The 23925-nt window shown below is 37.2% G+C and overlaps 1 protein-coding gene across 10 annotated transcripts in view; it reads left to right on the top strand.

Moving 5' to 3' along the window:
- Nucleotides 1–3386: 3386 nt before the first annotated feature.
- Nucleotides 3387–23925, top strand: part of TFEC (transcription factor EC) — a 224327-nt gene continuing 203788 nt past the window's right edge. For 7 of the 10 annotated variants that reach the window (XM_070468644.1, XM_070468660.1, XM_070468637.1 and 4 more), the window contains exon 1: nucleotides 3387–3473. The gene's annotated coding sequence lies outside the window, so the exon portion shown is untranslated. Of the gene's footprint in view, nucleotides 3474–14253; nucleotides 14314–23925 lie in introns of those variants that run through there. The other 3 variants (XM_070468671.1, XM_070468674.1, XM_070468633.1) reach the window with 1 other exon arrangement.

The raw sequence follows: 23925 nt of genomic DNA, 5'->3' as shown, positions 1-23925 counted from the left end.
GTCAGGAAGATCCCTGGAGGAGGGCATGGCAACCCACTCCAGTATGCCTGATTGGAAAATCCCATGGACAGAGGAGCCTGGCAGGCTACAGTCCATAGAGTCACAAAGAGCTGGACGTGACTGAAGTGATTTAACACTCACGAATGCATGAGTTGTTTGTATATTTTGGAGATTAATCCTTTATTGGTTGCGTTGTTTGGAAATATTTTCTCCCATTCTGTGGGTTATCTTTTTGCTTTCTTTATGGTTTCCTTTGCTGTGCAAAAGCTTTTAAGTTTAATTAGGCCTCATTTGTTTACTTTTGTTTTTATCTTCATTACTCTAGGAGGTGGATTGAAAAAGATCTTGCTGTGATTTATGTCTAAGAGTATTCTGCTTATGTTTTCCTCTAAGAGTTTTATAGAATTTAGCCTTATATTTAAGTATTTAATCCATTTGGAGTTTATTTTTGTGTATGGTGTTAGGGAGTATTCTAATTTCATTCATTTATGTGTAACTGTTCAGTTTTCCCAGCACTAATTATAGAAAAGACTCCACTGTATATTCTTGCTTCCTTTGTTATAGATTAGGTGACCAAAGGTACATGGATTTATCTCAGGACTTTCTATCCTGTTTCATTGATCTATATTTCTTTGTTTTTGTGCTAATATCATATTGTTTTGATACATAAATTTCTTGTGCATCTCTTAAGGTAAAGCCTCCTTTCTTCCTTCACCATATCAGGAGGCTATTCCTGGCATACATATACCCCTGCATATGCAGCACTTTCTCTCTAGTTTTACTCTTGCCATAGCAACATAACTCTGAAAATAGCTGCAGAAAGGAAATATGATCCATATATGTTATATAAATGTGTTTACTCCAGTATTCTTGCCTGGAAAAAAATCTCATGGAAAGAGGAGTCTGTTGGGCTACTGTCCATGTGGTTGCAAAAAGTTGGATACAACTGAGCAACTTACTCTATATGAGTTTATATTAATATAAATACACACAGACATATATATATATATCTATATATATATCTGTCCAAATATCAGTGCTTGGAGCCAATTGTCTCACTTGGACTATTTCAATAACCAACTTATTTTCCTGCTTCCATAGTTGGCCTCCTACAATTCGTTCTCCACAAAGCAGCCTTGATGATCCTTTGAACATGTAAGCCAAATCATGTTCTCCTCTCCTAAAAAAAAGAAGAAAAACAAATGTTCTCCTCTCCTTAAAACTTTCTAATGCTTTCTACGTCATTCAGAAAGAACTCGCTGCCTTCATCATAGCTTATAGGAGATTTGGCTCCTTCTCTGCATGTTTGATCTCGTCCTTGCATTCATCCTTTTCTCAAGGTATCTCAACCTAAGTGGCTGTCACGCTGGTCTTCAAACACACAAGAATGCCCTGCATCATGGCTCTAGCACATGCTGCACCCACTGCCTGGAATGCTGTTTCCTCAAGTATTCACACGGTTTACATTTCTTCTCTGAATACTCTTGCTTAAATGTCAGCTTAGTAATGAGGTCTTTTCTGACTACTTATCAAACTCTCCCTTTCCGCTTCCTTTTTCTGCTTATAGCCTCTGCTTGTCACTGTCTGTTTTCCTCCATCACATCAGAGAATTTGCCTAAATGGCTTAATTATTCACTCCTCCAGTGCATAGAGGGATCTTCCCGGGTGGTGGCAGTGGTAAAGACCCTGCCTGCCAGTGCAGGAGACGTAAAAGACTCAGGTTCGAATCCCAGGTCGGGAAGATCCCCTGGAGAAGGAAGAGGCAAGCCACTCTAGTATTCTTGCCTGGAGAATCCTATGGACAGAGGAGCCTGGTGGGTTACAGTCTGTGGGGCTGCAATGAGTCAGACAAGACCGAAGCGACTTAGCATACACATTGCATAGAACAATACCTGTCATGTGGTAAGTCATTAATAAGTATTTAACACACTAAAATAATTAAATACTTTGCTAGTGAAAAGTATTTCCTGAAAGAGTTGTTCTCAGTCCATAAACCAGTGTTAGACATTGATTAAAGTCTTAAACAACTATTGAAATAGAATTTGCCTTTGCCTTAATTATTAATATTTATTTAGTATCCATTGTGGTATAAAATACCAGGTGATTGGTGATTTAGAGAAGAATAGAGTGCATTTCTATCCTCTAGTAAGGGCAACACATAAAATTTGTACATTATTTTGTTACTCAACTTTGTTGTATAAACAGAGAAGCTATTATTGTACTCACTTTACAAATGGGAAACTTAAGGTTAGAGTGCTTAAATGACTTGCCCAAAGTAGTGCAACAAGTTAGTGAGAAGTCCAAGCTTTGCTGCTGATTAGTCTGCATTGCTTTGGACAACTTTGCAGATCTCCAGCATTGTCCTCTTTTCATGCCACTATTCTGCACATTCAATGTAGAGGGAAGGTAGTTCACAGAAGAGTGCAGAGGCTTGTTCTTCTAGCATGGGTAGTTAAAGGCACACACTTTTGAAAATAGAGTACTTATAATTTCATCCCCTGAACTAGTTAGAATTCATTAGGTTAGACATTTAACCTCCAAATCTCAGTAGTTAATAAAATAGTTATTTTTCATTTGGGCTATGAGATCAATGTAGGTTATAGGAGGATTTTGTCCACCAGAGTCATTTGGGGCCCTGGGTTGATGGAAACTGGACACTTGCTTCCACAACCACCAAAGCAGCCAGAAAGGAGGGATATAGAGCCAATTATCAGAGAGTATATGTTTCAAACTCCTTTACTTCTCTGTGTCAAAGTTAGTCTCATGGCCACTCCTAACTTCAAGTGTCAGAACTATAAGAGACTGGAATATGGGTAAAAATGGTGAGCACTGGTAATGATTACCACACTCATCCATTGCCAAATACACACGCAGACACAGATACACAGATGTATGTAAGTTACTTTTTTTTGGTCTGGGAAGATTACTCACTTTCCCTACAAATCTTTGAAGCAAGCTCAGTGTTTCCAACTTGGGCTTATTTGTTGACCTTTTTGGATGAAAATTTGTAAAATCCAGAGAAACAAAGCTGGATAATGATGACAGAGGAATAATTTATCTTTTCCTAGGAGACTTCACCTAACAGTGGCAATATTGTCCTCTTATTACACATTGAAATTTGTGCTTACTTCTCAGTTTTTATATTAATCACTTCTACCTTTTATTTGTATGTAGAGCATTGTTGATAAAATATTTGATGGGGGAAAAAGAACTGTGTTGTTTTTTGCTATTGCAAATTATTCAAATCATGATCAGTTAAATATTACTCATTCTCTTCAAAATTATAGTCAGAAATATGAGAAATGAATGTAGTGCCAAAAAGAGGAACTAAATCATGGTTTATATAGCTTGACCTCCCATAGAAGTAGAACAAGTAGAGAAGTAAGAGTAAGCAGAAAGACAATGCTTATAGTACATAGAAAGCAGATGGAGAGATTGACTCTCACAGACTATGTTCCTGAGACATTACAAAGGTAATTTTTTCCTTTAAATAATTTAATTAGAACTATAAAATATACAATTACATATATCTAGGGATTTAAAAGCACATAACTGTAAATTTCAACTTAATTTTAAAGTCATGTGTTAAAAACATTTAAATTACATTTTGCTCTATAAATTAGAAATAGATAATATTTTAGTGCTATTTTAAAAATTATTGGTAACATTTGATTGTAATGTTTCAGTGATGAATTTGATAAAAGGAAAAGGAAATGATGAAGAAATGATATTTGAGATTTCTAAATAGTTTTCTCTTTTGGCTGTGCAAAAGTGGCTTCAAATTTTGTCAAAGTTTATGAATTGACATGAGTTTGTTTATCTCATTTTATGCAATACATATGTTTAGAAAAATCTGGTTGAACATATAAGTATTATTTGTAATGTAAGGAATATAATCTTTCTATCATCTATCAATCATCTGTCTAATTTAAAGAAAGAGCATCAGACAAGAAAGGTACTTTACAGAGTACATTTTTAATGAAGATGTATGTACATTATAAGTTTGAAATTTTGAAAATTATATTTCCTTAAAATGAGGCTAAATAGATTTGAATTTCTTAATTTAAATGTGTGATATTTACTTCTCATTATTTATTGCAGTAAGTACACCTGTAACTTAAGTGCTCATTTCATTTATCACACTGAATCTTAGTTCAGGCAGCCCTTAAATGGACAGAAATGAGTTATTTAAAAATAAAAACTACTAAAATAAATAAGCTATTTGAATTATATATGTATGCTCTGAAACACAGATTGTTCATATTCATATTTATAGCGATAAATTATATAATAAATTAGCACATTTTATAATCTTTTAAAGTAAAAAATTTAATAACATTTGATTATACCTTTTTGTTACTTCATATATTTAGTATGAGAAAATATAAAAAATAATGAAAGCAAGTACAATTAAGCAAAGACCCTCTTCAGCTCATAATATTAATGATGATTTGTGGAATAAGATAGACTTTACATTGTTATAGTATGGCATTAGTACTATATACTTATAGTGGTATATAATCATAAAATAAAGGAGAAATAGTTGTTTATCCATTATTGTTTAAGCAAAGCTAATACAGGTCTTCATAAAATACTGTATAGCTCAGACTTATTTTTTTTTCTCCTTTGGATATCATTTAAATTTCCCTGAGTGTTTCTTTCACCTTAGGAGGGAATTTTTTAGAAATAGAAAATAAATTGCTTTGAGAACATAATTAAGATGTGAATTTGTTAAATTTGCCTAGAAATATATTCAGTTGCTTAAATTACATAAGGCCAACAGGAAAAGGGAATACACACTTCAGAGGTTTGCATAATTTTTCACTCCGCTAAATAGTTTGACTTAGTTTAGCTATGTCTTCTCTTGTTCATAATGCTCATTTAAAGCTAAGATCTCTAGCTGATATTTCTTGTTGAAAATGAAGGAGATCATAAAGAAATAATCACTAAAAAATACTCAAAAGGCTGTGAAACAAGTCAGAAATATCTTTTAATAGCACTATATTAGAGAAGCTTACATGACAGATATAGGTTGAATTTCAGAAATAGTTTCTGTTTGCTTATTACCTTTACCCATTCATAACTTTGTAAAACATTTAAAAAGTATTTGTAGTTAAATCTGTGAAATTTGAATGGTACTGTTGCTATTTCTTAAAAGACTCTTGATAGACAAGAAAAATTATTGAGGGAAAATAGTGACGGGTGTGAGCCACATTCATTAGTAGAAAAAAATCTGAATGTGGAAAACAGAGAAAGGATTTTAAATGTATATGGAAAAGCATCAGTTATGGAAAGGTGAAATAATTTAAGTATTTGAGTAGTAAGAATTTTCTGAGATCTGCTATGGGCGGCCTAACACAGAGATTGCGACTTTCAGAAAATATGCTTCAAAAATCTTCTGAAATAATTTCTAAAATGTCAGCTGTTGACTAATATCCTCCCCAGATTTTCTGCTGGTGAGATTAGTGTAATCTTCTCTAGCTCAGAGTAGAAATCACAAAGCTTCTATTAATAGTTAGGAAAAAGCCCCTCCCACTCAGCTTCCCCCAAACAATTAACGGTTCTCTGTACTGTAGTGCCAAGTTCACACTGATCAGAAACCTCAGGTTTATCATAAGAACTGCTTGAAAATGATGAAAAAGCAAGAGTCATTATATTTCTTCATAGTGCAAAATAAAATAAAATTTCAGTTCCCCACTCACCAAATCTGGTTGTTTTGCGGTTCGTTCTTCATTCTTTGGGTTATTGTTGGATTTCCATGGCTCAGGGAAGACACTGTGAGACTCTGCGAGTCGGCAGTGGTCCATTCGAAGGTCCTTGCTGTCAGTGCTGTGCTATTTCCAGGCGCTCTGGGAGACCTGCCAGGTCAGGGAGGCAGGTCTACTGCACTGCAGAGCTGGCCACCACCTTGCCCTACCAAACCTCGGGAATCCAACTACCAGGCCTTAGACAATTTGCTTTTGTCATCAACCTTCAGAGGCTTTTCCTTCTCACAGAATTCAGTTTAATGTCATTAAAAGTTTGAGGCTTTTAAAAATAAAAGTTTGATTAATTCCCTGGTGCTTAAGGAAAGCTCAACCCTAGCTATTTAATTTTAATCCTGAGGTAGTAGTTTCCTGGACTCCCTTGATAGCTCAGTTGGTAAAGAATGCGCCTGCAATACAGGAGACCCCAGTTTGATTCCTGGGTCAGGAAGATCTTCTGGAGAAGGGATAGGCTACCCACTCCAGTATTCTTGGGCTTCCCTTTGTGGCTCAGCTGGTAAAGAATCTGCCTGCAATGTGGGAGACCTGGGTTCGATCCCTGGAAAAGGGAAAGGTTACCCACTCTAGTATTCTGGCCTGGAGAATTCCATGGACTGTATAGTTCATGGGGTCACAAAGAGTGGGGCACGACTGAGTGACTTTGGGACTTCCCTGTAGCTCAGATGGTAAAGAATCTGCCTGCAATTCAGGAGTCCTGGGTTCAATCCCTGGGTCAGGAGGATCCTCTGGAGAAGGAAATGGCAACCCACTCCAGTATTCTTGCCTGGAGAATCCAGTGGACAGAGGAGCCTGGTGGACTACAGCCCATGGGGTCGCAAAGAGTCAGACACGACTGAGCCGCTAACACACACACACACACAGTAGTTTCCTAATGTTCTCAAAGAGGAGGTTGTGGCTCAGAAAAATCTTAAAAACTAGTGTATGTTTACATGAATAGTAAATAGGGGACATAGAGCTACCTCATATGTGTCAGATGAAGAATTTAAAGTTGAAAACTATACAGTGAGTCCTCAAGGAAACTCATGTTTAGTGGAAAGCAGGACAATGGACAGGCACATAAATAAATGCCTTTCTGTGTGATAGAATTTGAAGTGTGTAATAATATTAGAATACAAGTGAGAAAAAGGAGAGAATAGATAATTCAATATGGGGTGCTCAGGTAAGGCTTCTGAGAGGAAGCAAGAGTTTTGAAAGTTGAGAAGAGACAAACCTTCCAAAAGAGGGGGGAAGTATTTTCAGTTATTTTTGCAGCTGTCATCTATCCCCACCTCCACACTTATCTTTAATTTTCCCCATCCGTTTCCTGGTTTCTCCCCCCCCAACCCTGTTCATTCCTTACTAAGTGTATTTTGTCATCACATATTATTCATAATAACTAACCCAGTTGAGTTATGACATATACTTTCCTTACTATGTTATTCCAAATGCACTGAATATAGTATGCATTGTATCTATACTGTCAAATTAAAATTCAATTTGTAATGCTATTTTACTTGCTTTTATGTTCTGAACTGAACATCTAGGATCTTCCCAACTGTCATAAGGGAAGTTAATAGGAGAAATGGGAAGAAAATAGGAAAAGCAAGTGAAGGCAGAAAAAAGAAGAGAATGGAGAGAGAAAAGACAGGGGAGGGAGGGAAAGAGTGAGAGGGAGAGAGAGGAAAAAGAAAAGTTTCTTAAGAAATATAAACAGTGCCAACCTAGTTCTTTTCACATGCCTGTGAATCTTCTACATGTGAAAGGAAGGTGTTCTGAGATAGGATATTTTAGGGAATATGATCCAAGGACACAATTTAAAGATAGAACATGAGAAAGTATAGGAAAGATCATCTGAGACATGATGGAGGCCTAAGGTACGCTATCAAAACTCTTGCTACTATTGGAAGTCCCCAAATTACTTTCTAATTGACCAATTTTAATTGAAGATACTCCAAAATAGGGCTCCCCAGGCGGCTCAGTGGTAAAGAATCTGCCGGAGCCACAGGAGATGTGGGTTTGATCCTTGGGTTAGGAAGATTCCCCTGGAGGAATGGCAATGCACTCCAGTACTCTTGCTGGGATAATCCCATGGACAGAGGGGCCTGGCGGGCTACAGTCCATGAGTTCTTAAAGAGTTGGACGTGACTGAGCACTGTGAAGTGTAAGTATTGAATGGCCTAGTGGTTTTCCCTCCTTCTACTCCAAAATAAAGTTTATACACAAAACCAGAGATGAAGATAGCGTGCCAATGAGTCCAACTTATGCTAAGTCTTCCATATGGTCTAAAATGCATCTATGTAACAGAATTACCTGGTCATAGGATATGAATATGACGGAGTATGTTAATGATTTTTTAGTCCAAAACCTTCATTTTGGAGATGAGGAAATGGAGGCCTAAATATCTGTTTTTCAGGTACAAATCAGGAGGCATTAGGAGTCCTGCCTAGATTTCATAGCCTGGGTTCTCTTCCCTTTAAATTGAGGCTTAATTAACATTAACATGGAAAATGTCAGATTTGTGAGCTACGCTCTGGAAACATAAAAAGTAAACCCTTGAGAAACCAAGCGGAAATTCTAGAGAATCACAAGAAAAAGGGCTACAAATATATGTGACCCATTTCTACATGGCCAAACTGTTTTAGAGATTCATGGCTGAGGATGGGGAGAATTATGGGGAAGCCCACATGAAAATAAATATTTCTGTGGTTTGAAATATCTTATTTTCCTATGTTGGAAATGTATTTTGCTAATTGTAATCTTAGAAGTAGTCCTGAACAAAACAAAACAGCTCTTTGTGTTAGCCCTCTAAGTAGGCCCTGGCAGGCTGGCTATAGGTTCAGTAATACAGTAAGAAGTACACCATGGAACTATGTCACCTGTATAACAGGGAAGTGTCTTTTGTAGAATAGTCCTTTGGTATCTTAAATAATGTGATATTTGATCATCCGACTTCCCTTTACCTGGCTAACTTCTATTCATACTCTATTTCTTAGTTTAAACATTAATTCTTCAAGGAAACTCTCTCTGATTCCCCAGCAGAGATTAGATCTCCCATTATATGTGTTCTTTGGACCGTGTACTTGACATTAATCAAAATGATAAATGTATCAGTCAGGGGAACAGAAATCACACTAGAAATTTCAAGGAAGGTGAATTTGATAGAACAAATTAGTTATACAAGTGGTAAAAGCATTGGTTCCATACTCTGGGTTCTTTTTGAACTAGACTGGGGCCAATTGACAGTGATATGGAAAAGGGGGGATTTGTGGGCTATACTTAGGAACTGTAAGAGTAAGGTGAGGTGGCCTAGATTGGGGGTGTATTTTTGACTTCTTGGGGTGCCTACCAGAGTGCTAGAACTGCCAAAGGGGACATTTTAGCATGGACTGCTATACCTGAGTTAGGGAAATCAGAGCCAATTATGGGACCCCAGAAGTGTCATAGCCACCTTCAGAGACACCACCACAAAGAGAACAAAGAGGAATAAATGCCCAGTAGAGAGGAAGACCCAAGACTTTCCCTCTCCTGTCAACTTCTAATATCGTATCAACTCCTCTTATCAGCCAAACCTAACTGGAAGTCAGTTAGCAAGGAATTCTGGGAAATATATTTTCCGGGGGTCTCTAGCCCCCTGTAGATACAGCATGGAAAAAGGAAAAAAATGATTTACCTCAGACAAATAATTAATGCTAGTATACTAAACAAGTATATATTAATTAATGCTATTATCAGGGTAATGTCAATCTCTCCAGGTATTCTGTCATTTCCATGGGTTAAGAATGTATCTCCCTTAATCACTAATATATTACCAACACATTTCATAGTGCTTCGCCCATAAAAGATTTGGAATAAGTTAAAAAATATATGGATGAATATTGTTATTGCCTCTATACTTTCAAGAGTCATGATCTCCACTGAGAGTTATGTGCTCCTTCCAATGCCACTGTGTTTAAGAGCTCTGTGATGTACCAATAGATAATAAGTCCTCCATCTAAACAAAGTAGGGTCATAGAGGTGTGAGAGAGGAAGGAAAGGAAGGATATTAGTAAGTGGCAGAGTTTCAGATTATAAATTTCAGTTTATAAATTTTTCTCCAGCCTGTCTTAACTGCTTTAGTCATCTCACCGTCTCACCGTGTAGGCCACTCCAGTACACATACCTACTTGGGAAGATTTTTGTCAGGAATGGGAAGATAGGCACCTTATAAAGAATGGTCACTGTAGATCAAAGCTATTAACTAGAATTAAATCATGATCTTCCTAATGTCTGTTGTTGGACAGCGTTTAGTGAACACTGTGTTGTTTACCATTATGCTAGGGCAGGACCACTCTTCTCTCCTATGGTTTCATCTAATCCTCTGCTTCAAGGAGTGGGCCACAGATGAAAGCTTTCAAAACCTGGAAAATGTTTTTATTTCTAATTACATGTATATTAGTCCACTTGAAGTTTTCTCATAGCTCACTGGTAATCCCTTAATTTTTTCAGACTTGTTCTGTTAGTTTAATTTTGAATAGTTTCTGCTATTGTGTTTTAAATTCAATGATCTCTCCTTATGTAGTGTCAAATATGCTTTTAATCCTGTTTTTTTTTTTTAACTTCAATATATATTTTGTTTGGTTTGCTCAAACAATAAAGGAACAGAGAGCTTTTTTTTCCCCCTTCGTCTAAATATTGCTAATCACTATGGGTAAGGCAAATGATCATAGGTAGAATGAAAAACACAAAACAAGAAACTACAACTATAAAAACTATAACATCATAGGAATAGAATATAGCCAGTTTATCATTGTTACTTAATTTGCTCGAAGGATAGGAATATGAGGGCTATTTTTCCAACCTGTTTGTGTTTTCTGGTTGCAAGCTTCTCCAGTTGCCAGGCTTGGATTTTTATTATCCAGAGTAAGTATTATTTTAGACATTATATTTTCCTCTTCTAGAATTTACAGTTAGATCTTTAGTGTTAATAATATCTCTCAGGCTTCTCTTTCCTTAATAGGCTCATTCGTTCTTCCATCTTCTTGAACTTATAGAGTATGGTTATAGTAGTTGCTTTAACATGCGTTTTGCTGTTGCTGACATTTGTATCATTCATTGGTCTATTTTTATTAAATTAGTTATTAAAACAGTGTGGGAAACACTGTTGTTCATATTTACCTACTTGTTTGTAATTTTTGATTGGATATCAAGCATTGTGAGTATTGGCATTTTTAGAAACATTCTTGACGTTTTCTCCGGAATGAGCTTAAGTTGCTTGGGAACATATTGAGTCTTTCACAACTAGCTTTAATTTTTGCAGATGGAATCAAAGCTGCCTTTAGTCGAGGGCTGTGTATGTGTGTGTCAGTCATTCAGTTGTGTACAACTCTTTGCGACCCCTGGACTGTAGCCCGCCAGGCTCCTCTGTGATGGAATTCTCCAGGCAAAAATACTGGAGTGGGTTGCCGTTCTCTTCTCTAGGGAATCTTTCCAATCCAGAAATCAAACCTGGGTCTTCTACCCTGCAGGTAAATTCTTTACTAACTGAGCCAAGTCTAGGGCTAATTTGTCCCAAATTAGTAAGGCAATACCCTTCTGAGTACCCTTCCTGATGCTCCTGTGTATTTTCTACCCTGGCTCTTGGGATCATGAACCATTCCTAGCTTTGTGTGATCTCTAGAAATTATTCCTACTGCTTCTTTACAACCGTGTGTTGCCCGGACAAAAGGTGTCTGCTCATGCTCCGATCAGTGCTCAGCAGGTCTCTGGGGCAGCTCTGTACCTCGGGAGCTCACCTTCTGTAGCTCTTTTTGCTGCGGCGGCCCTTCTCTGCCGTGCAAGTACTAAGCGCCTCGGCCTCTCCGGATTCTTGTCTGTCTCTTCAATGCAGAGAGAACTCTGGGTTCTCTTTGGATTCTCTCTCCCTGTGTTGTGGTTTGGAAACTCTCTCCAGGAAGTAAGCTGGCACAACCATAGAACTGAAATAATTTATATCCCTTCTCTCAGGGATCACTGCTTTCTGTTGCCATTTGTTCAGTGTCTGAAAATCATTGCTTGGTATATTTTGTTTCACTTTTTAGTTATTTAAGAGACGGGTGTAAATCTGGTCCTTGTTCTTCTATATTGGCTGGCAGTGAAAGTCTTGACATTTTTCCCAAATGAAAGCTCATGAATACATTGCTCATAAATGCTATTTTTTAAATTCAAAGTTCAATCTAGGTACACTTGGAGAGATTGGAGTATTACTTGAAAAGGTTTCAATACCTATTTTTGACAAAATTACCAGAAAGGCCTATATTTATGTTTGAATTATTCCATTTCCTACATTAGGAACTAATAAAAACATTTTCCAGGAATTTAATCTTTGCTGAAGTCTAGTGCTTACCGAATTATCAGGGATGTCTTGGTGAAAAAAATACTAAAATCCAGTGAAACAGATCAATTCAGATTGTTATGAACTAAATAAATTGGTGACTTTATAATATCTTGCACTACAGGTGTTCTTTCACTATTTCATCCATCAAAAATGCAAATCTTCCAATTATGAAAATTTGTATAATTATATAAAGAGACAAGTACGTTTGTCCCGCTGAATAAAAGAAAATTCCATTGTATCAAGTTTTCACACTTGTTGAATAAAACAAACCCTGCTAAGGAGAAAAATTCAATTAGAGGGCAAAAATTTCAAAAACTAATAACAAATGAAAATATTCTGTGTTCAGATAAATGTTAGAAAAAAATCTATTCAGTCAATCTTTCAAAAGAAATTCAGGCTTTGTCACACATTTATTCATTTTCATGTGCTGATAATGGTGTATTTGGAATGCTGCACAAAACTTGCATTATTTTCAAAGGAAATAAATGAAAATATTGTAGCTTGAATAAAATAATGTTTAGAAGTTATAATTTTAAAACCTCAAAAGTTGATTTTATACTATTAATTATATTCACTTTTAAAAGAGATGTATATAAAAATTAATATTTAGCAAATTAAGCTTTGAGCCAAGAAATCATACATCACAAGGGCTTTATTTCTATATGAACAAATATAATTTGAGTTTGAGTCACACCCACATGTTTTCCAATCATCCTTACTCTACCTCTGAATGCTAATATGAGAACACAAAAACTCTTCTCATGAAATTTTAATGTCAGTTTCACTTCCAGTTAACACAGTATTAAAATAGTATTCCCCTAAATATACACTCTACAAGAAAGTAATGTGGCAGCAATAAAAATGCAAACATATTCTCTAAACATATAGATGCCAAGGTAGTTGTTGTTTTTATTGTCGTTGTTTTAATATTATCCTTAACCATTTGTATATTACCATGTGACTGTGACGGTGTAGGTTTTGTGCAGAAAGGTGAGCTGTGGATTTTTTTTCTCTTTAAGGCCATTGAATCATAGTTCTAATGACTCTAAAATAAAATTTAAAGACAAGAAAGTTCATAATCATTGTATTCAGTATTGTAATGGAGGCCTCAGAAGATATAATTTATCCCTTGACTTCAAATTTAAAAACAGATTTAATTATTTTTATTATAAAACTAATTCATGTGTATCATTGAAGATTTTGAAACTAGAAAGAAGTTGGGAGTTGGAAAGTCATAGTTTCACTACCCACAGAAGAGGAGCTTTAACAGAAGTAAGGTCTTCTGATTAACATTAAGCAATTTTAAGTAACAGACAGAGATGAGTAGTAAACCATAACAATTAACCAAGGTGTAACAAAAAAGAACTTTTAGACTAAGTGTGACAAATGTTTTGGTCTGTTGGAATGTGTAATTATTTGGATTTAAAAAGTCAGCTTAACATCTAAAGTCTGGAGTTAATTTACTTGGTGGGGAATCAAGACAGGGAAGAGGAAGTTTTTTGAGTTAGTCTGATTTCCATCTGGTTGCACATTGGCTGTTGTAAAGGAATTACAGTATGAATGCCCCATTACTTAGAGGCAAGACATAATATTTGAGGAGTTAATGGTGAGTTACTGAGTTCAGTACCTCTTAATGTCTTTTTTCCAGTTCTTTATTGTCCCAAGACTGAAAAAGTTATATAAATCTTTGTTGAGTGTAAAATGTGGGAATTGGGAGAATGAGAGGAAAGCATGAATTTTTCTGCTGAAATTTGAAGATACTCCCAAATATAACATCAAATGTATTATTATTTGGAAATAACTCTGAAACACTCTATTGATCCTTGCAACTTGAGAAATGATGATGCTTGAATTTGTACATACATACATACACCAGTCATATACTCTACTTGTGTGCTATTCTTACACAGTATAATAGTTAATATTAATTATTTATAATCCTCAAAATTGGATATTATTATTAATTTATTTCCATAATTTCTTCTTCTTTGATTGTAGTTGATAATAGTCTGTTTATTTAATGGTAACAAGTAAACTCATTTTGTAGGCTTCTTGTAATCATTATGAGATTAACCATCTTTGAGAGTCTGAGTTGGCAGTCTCTTGATTTATATCTTAGCTCTCATTTATAGTTGTTCGATCCTTTAGTGGTTTATGGCTTTTCACTGTGAGCCAACCTTGGAGCATTAACCATGAGACTTTTTGAGATATGTTAAGGTGAGTTTACCTATATAGATGCTTTTGCCAGGAACTTGTGTTTACTACCAAACCTGGATTTAATTGACATTTCCAGATATGGGTATTTTGGACCGTAGAGATAGCCTGATTTTTCTGAGACAGGCTTGCGGTTAGGAAGGGAAGGCCATTACCTTTCTCTAACCTCTCTCTGCTCTCCACTCAGAGATGAAGCTGTGGCATGCAAGTGTCTCTACAGACTCTATAAAGGGCAGTTTCTTTCAGGCGCTGACCATAGTGTCCTTTCTTCAGCGGTTCTGACTCTGGTGGACTTTTTTTGAACGACTCAGGTCCTAGACCTTTGTCTCTCTCCACCAACTGTGAGCCTTTGAAATTTTGATTGTTAATTTGTCAGGGATTGGCAAACAGTCCTGGACAGACTCCTACTCTAGAGTTTATTTCCTCTGAGTATGCAGTTTTTTTTGTGTTTCTGGTGGTTGAGGAATTTCTTAATTGTCTCCTTTTGCTCAGACAGACATTAAAGTGATTTCTAAAAATGCTATTCACCTGTATTAGGTATATTACACTGAAAGATTTTTCATTTGATTTCTTGTCCTTCATAGTTGCCAGAAACAATTCAAACTTCAGTGTTTTATCTTGTTTATAATTTTAAATGTTTTTTTCCATTTTATTTTGAATTTGAATATGCAAAGAAATGGATAATGACTGATTTTTATCATGTATTATGCTTGAATCTTAAAATATTGCTCTTTGAAATGTCACAGAAATTAAGGTACTTCAATTTGTAAGCAACTTGAGAAGTTTTGCCTACTCTAGAATTATTAATACCTTGCTTTAGTGGGTGTTATGGGTATTTCTGAGACAAAGTTACTGAGGAATACTGTGTGTGGTCCTAAATTAATCCAAAATAACTTTATTTCCTGCAAGTATTTATGAAACTGAAACTACTTGAGACTTGGTTATAGCTCCTGCCTCTAATAAATCAAAACTTCATTTTTGACTTTGGAGTCTTGGTACTTAGTTGGAAATACCCTATTTCTAAGAATTGCCTGTAATCATTGAGTCCAGAGCATTTACTGGATGTGAGTCTAGCAATTATGACATTCTATATACATGTAGAAAAGGAAGTGGGCTCTGTGGTGTGATTTTTTGGGTGATGCCTGCTGACCAAATGATTCCCTCCTCTTTTTAACTGTGGCTCAGCGACGACAGTTTTAGCCACTTTACATATACAGCAAAAGCAGGAGTGACTATTGTCAGATAGTTCAGGGAAAGGGCAGGATTTATAGATATCAGCCTGCTCTCTTCTTAGCATGGATTTGATTATAAGATAAAGTAAATGTCATTTCCCAAGGTTGAGAGCCTAGGGGGAAGAGATTTCAGACAGATATATTTCTAGGGAAAGAAGAGGAATCAATTTTACCTTGTTTGGACAATTTACTGTTGCGAAAGAATAAGCAGCCAGATTTTCTAAGATCAGAGGAAAATGGGCAATTATTAGTAGCATGTAATTTTTTTGTAGTTATTTTTACTTTTTTTTGCCAAAGTAAACCAGGATTGCAATTTTTTAGTTAAACTTTTTATTATGTTTTGGGGAATAGTCAATTAACAAACAATGTTATGGTAGTTTCAGGTGAACAGGGAAGGGACTCAGTTATACATATACATGTATCCATTCTCCCCTAAACTCCCCTCCCATCCAGGCTGCCTAAGCAGAGTTATATACAGTTCAGTTCAGCTCAGTTCAGTCGCTCAGTCGTGTCCGACTCTTGGTGACCCCATGAATCGCAGCACGCCAGGCCTCCCTGTCCATCACAAACTCCCGGAGTTTACTCAAACTCATGCCCATCGAGTCAGTGATGCCATCCAGCCATCTCATCCTCTGTCGTCCCCTTCTCCTCCTGCCCCCAATCCCTCCCAGCATCAGGGTCTTTTCCAATGAGTCAACTCTTCACATCAGGTGGCCAAAGTATTGGAGTTTCAGCTTCAGCATCAATCCTTCCAATGAACACCCAGGACTTATCTCCTTCAGGATGGACTGGTTGGATCTCCTTGCAGTCCAAGGGACTCTCAAGAGTCTTCTCCAACACCACAGTTCAAAATCATCAATTTTTCGGCACTCAGCTTTCTTTACAGTCCAACTCTCACATCCATACATGACCACTGGAAAAACCATAGCCTTGACCAGACGGACTTTTGTTGGCAAAGTAATGTCTCTGCTTTTTAATATGCTATCTAGGTTGGTCATAACTTTCCTTCCAAGGAGTAAGCGCCTTTTAATTTCATGGCTTCAATCACCATCTGCAGTGATTTTGGAGCCCCCAAAAATAAAGTCTGACACTGTTTCCACTGTCTCCCCATCTATTTCCCATGAGGTAATGGGACCAGATGCCATGATCTTAGTTTTTTGAATGTTAAGCTTTAAGCCAACTTTTTCACTCTCCTCTTTCACTTTCATCAAGAGGCTTTTTAGTTCCTCTTCACTTTCTGCCATAAGGGTGATATCATCTGCATATGTGAGGTTATTGATATTTCTCCTGGCAGTCTTGATTCCAGCTTGCTTCTTCCAGCCCAGCGTTTCTCATGATGTACTCTGCATATAAGTTAAACAAGCAGGGTGACAATATACAGCAGTAAGTCCTTATTGGTTATCCGTTTTAAATATAACCATGTAAACATGTCCAACTCCCTGACTATCCCTTCCCTCCATCTTTCCTCCCAGCAACCATAAGTTCATCCTCCAAACCTATGAGTCTCTTTCTGCTTTGTAAGTAAATTGTTTTGTATCATTTCTTTTTAGATTCCACATATAAGCAATGTCATATGATATTTCTTTCTCTGTCTGACTTACTTCACTCAGTATGACAATTGCTAGGCCCATCCGTGTTGCTGCAAATGGCATTATTTCATTCTTTTCAAAGGCTGAGGACTATTCCATTGTATATATCTTCTTTATGCATCATTCCTCTGTTGATGGACATTTAGGTTGCTTCCATGTCTTGGCTATTTTGAATAGTACTGCAGTGAGCATTGGGGTGCATGCCTAGCAATACAATTTTTATTAGGCAAAAAGTCCTCCACAGAGTCAGTTAGGCAGGTTAGGCAAAAAAAATTGGTTAGGCAGGTGGAGAAAGTAGCAGAATTTTTCCTAAAGGTCAACCAGGTATCTTGGTTGGTGAGTTGGCTCTGTCATCTCAAATGTGTTTCTGTTTCTGGTCCAAGACAGCTGTTCCAGTGGTCACCATTTTCCAGTCAATGAGAAAAGAGGAAAATTCAGGATAGGCTGCTTGTCTGAAGGAGATAATGCTAAAGTTGCATGCATCCATTTCACGTACATCATATTAGCCTGAACTCAGTCATATAGTCACACCTAGCTGCAAAGGAAGCTAGGAAGTGAAAGCTTGAGTTTGACAACCATGTACCTGTCCAAAACCCAGACACTACTGTAAAAGAAGGGAGAAGAAAGAATATTGGGTTACAATCAGTGGTCTGTGCTACACTTACGCTTGGCATTAAAGTGTTTATTACTGTTAGCTAAGAGATGTTTTTAAAAAATTAAAATAATAGAAACATGCTTGAGCTGACTGGAACAAAAATGGAGAATGTATTATAAAGACACAGAGAGCTCAAGTGTGAGAATGCAGCTGGACCTCAGGAAGAGACTAGAAACAGGAACTGGAAATTGTTAGAATCTTCCCATGTCTGCATCTCTGCTGCTTTCTGCAGTTTTGATTCTTTCTGTTGCCAGAGCCTACCTTTTTGTGATTGTCAGGCCACATAAGAAAAGAGCATGCAGAATCCCAGCGGTAACATACAAAAATTCCAGCAGCATGCAGAACTCATTTGGCTTCTTTGAATCCCAATTCCAGCTTTGGTTTCTAGGTGGGGGAATTCGGTCCATCTAGGGTCAAGTCTCTACCTCTGTCCACTTAATTGTGGCAAAGAGGTATTGAATGATGCAATTGTAGCTGGTAGAGCCCCACGATGTATGGGGATGCATTCTGAAAAATAAGATGGTACTCCTTAGACTGTGTCCACAGTGCCAGCATTATTAGTCTTCATAGAAATCCAGCACTTCAAAGAGAGCCCTTATCTTTTGTGCCTAGCTCTTCCAGTTTACCGATAAAGTGAGTGCTCCTAGGGACAAGCAGAATTCATAGCAAACTCTCATCAGTTGGGAGTTGTGAAGAAAATGAAGAATTACTTCTGAAGATGAACATTTTCTCACTGTATGGTCAGTCTTTGCATCACAGAAAATTGTGCTTGAGGAAAAAGAGCAGCTCTACAGCTGTCAGTCGGTAGCTGACCTGATTCCAACAGCTAAGGCACGGTGTTCTGTTTATCCAAAACAGCACCAGCATGTGCTGAGGTCACCCTGGGATCAAATAGAACGGAACAAAAACCAAACCCACAAAATGGCCAAACAACTCCCTCTAATGGCTAACAGGAATGACTACGTTTGTTAACCCATTAAAGTTTAGACAATCTGTGTTTTCCCTGATTCCTATACTGGTATCCAACCACTGAATTATCCTGATAACATTCAATCTAATACTAAGAATGCGTCTTTGAACTGTTCTTAAAAATCAGCTTAACACAAGCCCAACCCCTCTAACCAGCTCCCTGTAACACCCTTGGACTGAGGTGTTTCCTAGTTCCCCATGGAACATGGTCTCTCTGGATGCAGCAAGTAGTCAATCTAACTTTGTTTGACTGTAGCACAGTCCTTGGTTGGTGATGCATCTCTAAGGCATCTGACTGAAAGAACAAAACAAAACAAAACACTATAAGTGCACAAGTGCTTACACAGAGACTCTTTGTCCCTTTGAACTTCTGTACAGATGTACTGAGCATGTTTTTAGGCTGGTGAGTTGGTTTGTTTGGAAGATGATTGCTTGTGTTCCTGCTCAGTCGCTTCAGTCTTGTCCAACTTTTTGCAACTCCGTGGACTGTAGCCTGCCAGACTCCTCTGCCCAGGCGATTTTCCAGGCAAGAATCCTGGAGCAGGTTGCCACGTCCTCCTCCAGGGGGTCTTCCCGACGCAGGGATCAAGCACGCATCTCTTGCTCTGCAAGCAGATTCCTTATTGCTGAGCCACGGGACAGCCCCTCGAAGATGTTAGTTACCTATTGCAACTTAATGAGCTCAATAGTTTGTTATGAGGGAATGTGCTACAGAAACTGCATTTTTTACTCTGCTCTTAAAAATTATTAAATATTTGGACAAATACCCACGAAAGAATATTTATTATTTGTGACATTAACACAATGATGAGAATATAATAGCTTGAATTGCTCCAGTTCCTTTTCACAGTTCCAGATATTTAAAATTACTCAAGTAATTTAAGTTTGAAAATGAAAATTAGCCTTTAAATTTTTACTTTTATTCGTTGCATCATGACTAACTGATATACCCCTCCTGTGAATTCCTGGGACAACTTCTGCAGCACTCACTTACACTGCAGTATTAATTAGTATCTAACAGGTATGATTCTCTTTATGTACTTGTGTGATTTGTTGACTGTAAATTTCAGAGAGTATTGACCACATAGAAGGGTTTCTTCTAAGTGTCTCACAGGGCTTGATACTTTATGCAGAGTAGTTTTTTGAATAAACATGTGGCTAATATCTGGATGCTGGGAAAATTCAGTGCCAGTCTGGAAAGGACACTAGATTGCAAGTGCCTTGAAGGCATCAGTTCAGTTCAGTCACTCAGTTGTGTCCCACTCTTTGTGACCCCATGGTCTACAGCATGCCAGGCTTCCTTGTCCATCACCAACTCCTGGAGCCTACTTAAACTCATGTTCATTGCGTCGGTGATGCTATCCAACTATCTCATCCTCTGTCATCCCCTTCTCCTGCCTTCAATCTTTCCCAGCATCAGGGTCTTTTCCAGTGAGTCATTTCTTTGCATCAGGTGGCCAAACTATTGGAGTTTCAGCTTCAACATCAGTCCTTCCAATGAACACCCAGGACTGATTTCCTTTAGGATGGACTGGCTTGATCTTCCTGTCCAAGGGACTCTCAAGAGTCTTCTCCAACACCACAGTTCAAAAGCATCAATTCTTAAGTACTCAGTTTTCTTTATAGTCCAATTCTCAGATCCATACATGACTACTGGAAAAACCAAAGCTTTGACTAGATGGACCTTTGTCAGCAAAGCAATGTCTCTGCTTTTAATATGCTATCTAGGTTGGTCATAACTTTTCTTCCAAGGAACAAGTGTCTTTTAATTTTATGGCTGCAGTCACCATCTACAGTGACTTTGGAGCCCAAGAAAATAAAGTCTGTCACTGTTTCCATTGTTTCCCCATCTATTTGCCGTGAAGTGATGGGACTGGATGCCATGATCTTAGTTTTCTGAATGATGAGCTTTAAGCCAGCTTTTTCACTCTCCTCTTTCACTTTCATCAAGAGGCTCTTTAGTTCTTCTTCACTTTCTTCCATAAGTGTGGTGTCATCTGCATGTCTGAGGTTGTTGATAGGTCTACCAGCAATCCTGATTCCAGCTTGTGCCTCATCCAGTCCAGCATTTCTCGTGATGTACTCTGCATATAAGTTAAATAAGCAGAGCAACAATATGCATTCTTGACATACTTCTTTCCCGATTTGGAACCAGTCTGTTGTTCCATGTCCAGTTCTAACTGCTGCTTTTTGACCTGCATATGGATTTCTCAGGAGGTAGGTCAGGTGGTCTGGTATTCATATCTCTTTAAGAATTTTCCACAGTTTGTTGTGATCCACACAGTCAAAGGCTTTGGCATCGTCAATAAAGAAAAGGGTGTAGATTGTGTCATATTCAACATTATGAGACTGCTTTCTAAATATTGGCTAAATCATGGGAAGACTGCAATGGTATTATCTCTAGAGTGTATATAGTCTGGTGAGGGTCACAAATGGGAAATGGAAATTGAAAACAGTTTTCACCTGATATATCATTTGCCTCTAAGTCTAGGTGTGTGGACTACCATATCCATTTAAGTAATACATTTAAAATAGTTATTGCCATTCATGTACTGTAAGGCACTGCCAATATGTCATTGCTTTAGTTTATATTGCATATAGCTTCTTTCATTATTATTTATTTTAATGATATAATACCTGCTGTGACTGTATTTTTAGAACATTCCTTCTATTGCCTTACGTCCCCAGCATAAACATTGTACTGGCTCTCCTTTGCTTTTTAAACCAGTGGGCCTTTTCCTCTTAAACCTCTACAATCCAGTCTACTGGAGGCTATGTCCATTTCTGTCCAAGTGCTTCTGAATTCCTGGTCCAGTTGGCTTCTTTTTGTCTTTGGCTTATTCAATGGTCATTTTTGTATCTATGTCCTTTTACTTGATGATTTCTCATCCGGTCTCCTTTTGCCTCCTTTTTTTTCTCCCAGTTTCATGAATGCTTTAAGATTTAGTTCATGCCTCTGCTCCTCTCTAATCCCTTCTTTTCTAGGACACAAATAGAGTCTCCTGTGAAATTACCATAGTAATTCTTGCCAGGATCCCATAGGTTATGACTAAATTGTTTTCTAGTTGTTTCTTATGATTGAATTGACATTCCTAACCCTGATAATTAACTAAATAAATTCAGGGCTCAACGGTTTAAACTCTTCTTGATGACATTACCTCTATTCTTGGCATGCTTCTAAATAATAACAATAAAATGCTAGAGTGATGAAAAGTGAGCTTTAATCAAAGAAAGCATGATCAAGAAGTGGCTCTTGAATGGAGAAAGTTTGTTGAAAGGCTGGGGACACATTGGGAAGCTGTGAGAATGGTCCATTGTTCCAACACCATGTGGGAAGAAGTGCTGGGCAGTGAATGGAGCTGTCAACTCTGGTTAGACTTGGTCATTGTTCCTGGGAAGCTGGTGTTAGCTCCGAGTAAGAGATAATTCATCAGAACGCTCTTGTACTTTTTCTCTCTCTTACTCTGGGGCAGAAACTGTTCTACTTCACAAGCTGAACTTTTTACCTCTTGCCCTGCGAGGCAGAAACATGCTGCCTGAGTGCTTCCATTTGGAGACACCTTGTAGGAATCCTTATTGAATTGCTTCAGAAGACTAGATTCTCAGTCCTCTCGAGCCATCTGCCGCAGCAACCCCAGAGGGTGTTATTTTTCAGTCAGAGGCAGAAGCCTCCTGTAATATGGGCTCACTGGGCTTTGGGGGAGAAAAAGACTGCATTTTGCAAGCCTAGTTTTAATTGAACATCCCCACATTGCAATTATTATTGTATTTCAGTCTTGTAGCCTTTGTTATCGAGGTTTTTGTGTGAGTTAGGAGGGAACGCTTTGGGTGACTGTTCAGGCTTTTACATTTTTTCTTTAATTTATTAAAGTTCAAATTAAACAAGGCTCCTGCTGTTACCAAAGTTTTCTGAACTATTTTGTGTAAATGTTATTCACCCTTTGAAACCAATACAATTAAAAGTTGTGTTAAGAGTTGTTCTTTTCAAGGCTATGAACTTTTTCTCTAAGGATTTTGAATTTGTTTCAAGTCTTTGATTTCTTCAATGCGTTTCAGAAAAGAAGATATACATGTTCTTTAATTGCTTCTCAAATTGGCAACGTTATATTCTGTCTCTTAGACAAAAATCTTTAAATGATTGCATTTCTCTGTAGATTAGTAGCTTGTTAATTTTCAGGATGAAATGCACTCAGGAATAAAAATCACTTGACAAGGTATCTCAGGAACTCACTTCAAAAGGAAACAGTAGATGCAGATTCTAACAAGGCCCCATCTGAGATCAGAGCTTCTGTATGACGCAGTGGGGACATCTAGTGGACAAAAAAGTCAGAATGGAACGTGGAACTACATCCAAGGATGATCCTCACTTTCAAATAGCATACTTAAAAAAAAAATCAGGAAAAATGTCCCTCCTATACCAAAATCAGTATACTTGCTCTGAAGATAAGATGTTAGGTTCATTTGAAATGTTTTCCACTTTGTATATTATTTTGAACTATTTATGAATATAATAGCTTATCTTGTTTGATTAATCTGTTATAGTTTATTGTGGCACAGTTAGATGTTAATTTAATACAATTTACATGTAGAAGGAGATATCTTACAGTCAACCTGAGAAAAGCAGATTTACATAGAACAGATGAACTATTGATTAACTATTTGGCTAGTTATGTAATTTTCGGAAAGCCTGTCTAGATCTCTTTTCTTTCAAGATAGGGGCTTAAAAAAATGTTTTCTTCTGGTTTGGAATCTGGAATCTTATTTTTATAATATTACTTTTGTTTTCTCTTCTAATTGATACGTTTCAATGGTTTTTCACAACTATTATATAAATTTATATAATAATAGTATTATTTATATATAAAATTTATATATAATACTTAGTAAAGATGTCCTGTTATTTAGTTCAAATCTTATTCATTGATGCTCAGGAAGGTGAGGGGACTTGTGCATTGAAGAAATAATCCAGATTTCTTGGCACTTATTCTGACACCCTTCTAGGAGATATCACTCTTGGTGCAATGCCAGTAAATTTCTTAATGTTTGGGGTGCCCAGCTAAACAGGCAATTAGAAACTATCAGCTAGCACCTACCATCACCATATCCTTTACAAAAATCATTGTAACCATCTTAATAACTTTGCAGAAAAGGATTGTTTAAACCCAGATTA

This window comes from Odocoileus virginianus, chromosome 1 (genome assembly GCF_023699985.2).
Source record: "Odocoileus virginianus isolate 20LAN1187 ecotype Illinois chromosome 1, Ovbor_1.2, whole genome shotgun sequence".
NCBI lineage: Eukaryota > Metazoa > Chordata > Mammalia > Artiodactyla > Cervidae > Odocoileus > Odocoileus virginianus.
This window is presented reverse-complemented; position numbering and strand designations above follow the sequence as displayed.